Below are 4,269 nucleotides of genomic sequence, written 5' to 3'. Positions count from 1 at the left end.
CAGATGCATCCAGCGACAGGCAGGCGACTTCACCGACAAGCTCTGGTCCCGACAAAGATGGATCTGCGCAGGCGCGTGAGAAGATGCAGAAAAGAATGGTGCAGCGTCCAGTTTACTTTGTCAGTTCCCTTCTGCAGGGAGCTAGGTCAAGGTACTCTGGTGTGCAGAAATTGCTTTTCGGCCTTCTCATGGCCTCGAGAAAGCTGCGCTATTACTTCCAAGCACATGAGATCACAGTCGTCACTCGTTTTCCGCTGAAGAGGATACTACAAAATCCGGAAGCGACAGGCAGGATTGTCGAGTGGGCACTGGAACTGTCAAGCTTTGGCCTCAAGTTTGAGAGCACTTCAACTATCCAAAACAGAGCATTGGCGGAGTTCATAGCAGAGTGGACGCCAACACAAGATGAAAATTTCCAGAAATGAGCATCCCCGTCAAGGAAGCAAGCAAAGAGTGGCTGATGTACTTTGATGGTGCCTTCTCACTACAAGGCGCCGGTGCGGGCGTGCTACTTGTTGCACCCACCGGAGAGCACCTCAAGTACGTAGTCCAGATGCACTTTCCCAAGGAGCAAGCAACGAACAATACCGCAGAGTATGAAGGTTTGCTTGCCGGTCTCAGGATTGCAGCAGACCTTGGGATCAAGAAGCTCATTGTCAGGGGTGACTCACAGCTTGTCGTCCGCCAAGTGAACAAGAATTATCAGATTCCATTGATGGAAGCTTACGTTGATGAAGTGAGAAAGCTAGAAGAGCACTTTGATGGCCTACAGATGGAACATGTTCCTAGAGCTCAGAACGACATTGCTGATGGCCTGTCAAAGTGCGCCGCACTTAAGTTACCTGTGGAACCAGGGATCTTTGTGCTCAAGCTGACTCAACCGTCTGTAACACCATCAACTAGACAGACCAAGAAGAGGAAGTTGATTTCTGGTGACTATTTTCCGGCAGAGCTCCCCGAAGCCTCCGCCAAGAAGGTCCCCAAGATCAACACCAAGGGTGCTGAGGAACAGTCTGCTCCGGCAAGCCTTAGGGTTTGTTCCGTTGAAGCAGACGCTCCCGACAAGTTTTGCTCCGGCAAGCTTGCCGGGGAACATCAAGCTCCGGCTGAGCCGCAGGTTCTCGCCGTAGAAGCGGATGTTCCCGCAGCAACAGATGTGCCTTTAGTCCTTGTTGTCGAGCCGCAAGCTCCAGCATGGGCACAGCAGATAGTCCATTTCCTTCAGACAGGATAACTTCCCGAAGAGCAAGAAGAAGCGGAAAGAGTAGCCCGGCAGTCAAGTATGTACCAGTTTGTCGACAACACACTGTATAGAAGAAGACTCAACAGCGTGAAATTGAAGTGTATTCACCGGGAAGACGGAAAAAAGCTGTTGGCAGAGATACATGGAGGCATATGTGGTCACCACATTGGCGCAAGAGCACTTGCCGGCAAAGCGTTCCGGCAAGGTTTCTTTTGGATGACAGCCCTCCAGGATGCAACTTCACAAGTAACCAAGTGTGAAGCGTGCCAGTTCCATTCCAAGCAGATACACCAGCCAGCTCAAGCTCTCCAGACGATCCCTTTATCCTGGCCATTTTCTGTCTGGGGGCTCGACATCCTCGGCCCCTTTCCCCGAGCTGTCGGGGGCTTTGAGTACTTGTACGTTGCAATCGACAAGTTCACAAAGTGGCCGGAAGTGGAACCAATGAGGAGGGTGACAGCACAGTCAGCAGTCAAGTTCTTCAGGTCGATTGTTTGCCATTTCGGGGTCCCTAATAGGATCATCACCGACAACGGCATGCAATTCACGAGCCGCACCTTCATGCAGTACGTCCAAGATCTTGGCGCCAAGGTCTGCTTCGCTTCTGTTGCTCATCCGAGAAGCAACGGTCAAGCGGAGAGGGCAAATGCTGAAGTGCTGCGCGGGCTCAAGACCAGGACTTTCGACAGGCTGCGCAGGTGCGGAAAGAACTGGATTGAGGAGCTGCCGGTGGTTCTTTGGTCGATCAGGACGACGCCAAATCGAGCCACTGGCCAGACACCTTTCGCTCTAGTCTATCAAGCAGAGGCAGTTCTCCCCACGGAACTCGTATAGGGGTCACCTCGAGTGCTCGCTTATGATGAGCTTGAGCAAGAGCAGCTGCGACAAGATGACGCGCTGCTCCTTGAGGAGGACCGTCTTCAGGCTGCTGTACGAGCTGCTCGATACCAGCAAGCTTTGCGCCGCTACCATAGCCGCAAAGTTAATGCCAGAAGTCTCAAGGAAGGCGACCTTGTTCTTCAGCGCGTTCAGTCCGCAAAGAATTCCAACAAGTTGACGCCAAAGTGGGAAGGCCCTTACCGGGTGAAACGAGTCACTAGGCCTGGCGCTGTCCGCCTTGAGACCGAAGATGGCATTCCGGTGAGCAACTCCTGGAACATTGAGCATCTTCATAAGTTTTACCCATAGGGCGCGGTTGCCGGAACCCGTTCCAGCAACCACCTTTTGTACAAGTCTTGCCGATGTTGCATGTAATCCTTTGTACAAAGCCGGGCGCAGACCCCGCGCATAAGTAAAGCTCATGTGCTCCGCACATCTTGTCAATTTCATGCTTTATACTCCTTTTGCATGCGTTATCTGACACTTTGTGCAGCGCCTACCCCCGATAAGCAATAACAAGCCGTAAGGCTCCATATCTTTATTTTCTCTTCTTTATTTTTCTCAAAAAGGAAAGGAAGGTTCCCTCGCACACAAGTTTGCCGGGGGGAAAGTAGAAGATACCGGTGTGGACCAGGCATCGTTCAAGGAAGTTTCGCCTTACCAGAAAGCAAACAACAGAAAAGCTAAGTTGCCAAAGTTTGAGCAATCAGTTTTAAATTTTTAATTATCTTCCTCGAACGACCGTACTTTGTATGGAAAACCTGTGCGCAGAGGAACCAACTCGTAGCTAGTTACGCCCTTACTTTGTTTCGAGTCCTCTCAACAACTTAAGTGAGCTGCGACTAGTTGCGACAAGGTTTCTTGTCGGAAGCGGCACCACCAGCAGGCTGCTGATGTCCCGCACTCAGCGCTCGCGGATAAGGTGCCTGCGCTGACAAGTTCCCTAAAAGCGTAGGGCAAAAACATACAAAGGAAGGAATCAAGTAAAGGAAATAACACATCAATCTCTACCCAAAATAGAGTTATATTACAAGATAGCTTGTCGCAGCTCTAACAGATTGTTCTTATAACATGACTAGCAGCAACAAGAAAAAGAAAAAACGGGCGGCCTAATCTACGCGATCGCCCTCAACCCTCTTGATCTCGCTCACCTTGTCCACAATGGGTGCGACAAGGGCCTTGAGCGCTTCCAGATCAGCATCAGGCGGCAAGGACCTGAGGACGTTGGTGAGGTTGAGGCCTGGGTTGCGGAAGGCCACCTTCACCAGCACCTTTTGAAGAACTCCCGTGCAGATCTTGCGCGACTCGTCGACCAGCTACTTTGGGATCTTCTCCCGGAGTCGCTGGAGGGCTGTCGCCACGCCTTTGAAGAACAAGCTGAGCTTGGCGCTGGGTTGGAGGTGCTCATCGGAGGAGTACCCGAGATCCTCCATCCCCAACTGCGCCAGCTCCCCGTCAATGGTTGCGGCAACATTCACCAGACCCTCAGTCCAGTGCTCCACAGTCTCCCTAAAAGCATCCTGGGCGGCAGTAGCACTCGTCAGCAGCGCCTCATCGGCCTTGATCTTCTCCATCAAGGCCACCTCCCGCTCCCTGGCGCCGTCCAGCGTCTGAGTCAAAGAGGCCAGCTTCAACTCAAGATCTACGTTGGAGTCCTTGGCGGCGCTGAGCTCTTTGCTCCTCTCAGCAAGACGACCATGCAGCTCGCCATGGGCGGCGGCGTCCTTCTCGCGCTCACGCTTGAGCGCGGCAAGCTCCTCGCCGCTCGCCTTGAGATCGGCCTCCAGCTGCGCCGCCCTCGTCTCCAGCTCCTTCTTGGCGGCCTCGGCAGCTGTGGCAGCATCCTTTGCTTCCTTGAGAGCCCCGCCAATTGCTTGCTCGCGCGCGGCAAGCTCCTCCTCGTGGCTGTCAAGGTTAACCTTGTGCTGCGCCAACTCACCTTCCTGCGTAGACAGCTTCTCGGCAGCGAGCCGCTGTTGCTCTTCAACTTCAGCCTTCGCAAGGAGGAAAGCTTTACGCTCCTCGGCGAGTTGCTCCCGCTCCTCTGCCAGGGACTGGAGAGCTTCCTGCCTGATGCCCCGGAGCTCTTCCGCGCGCTTCTCAATGTCAACTCCCGCCTTCGCGGCAAGCGCTTCTCGAGATGCCAG

The sequence above is a fragment of the Triticum aestivum genome, chromosome 2B (genome assembly GCF_018294505.1).
Source record: "Triticum aestivum cultivar Chinese Spring chromosome 2B, IWGSC CS RefSeq v2.1, whole genome shotgun sequence".
In the NCBI taxonomy this organism is placed as follows: Eukaryota; Viridiplantae; Streptophyta; class Magnoliopsida; order Poales; family Poaceae; genus Triticum; species Triticum aestivum.
This window is presented reverse-complemented; position numbering follows the sequence as displayed.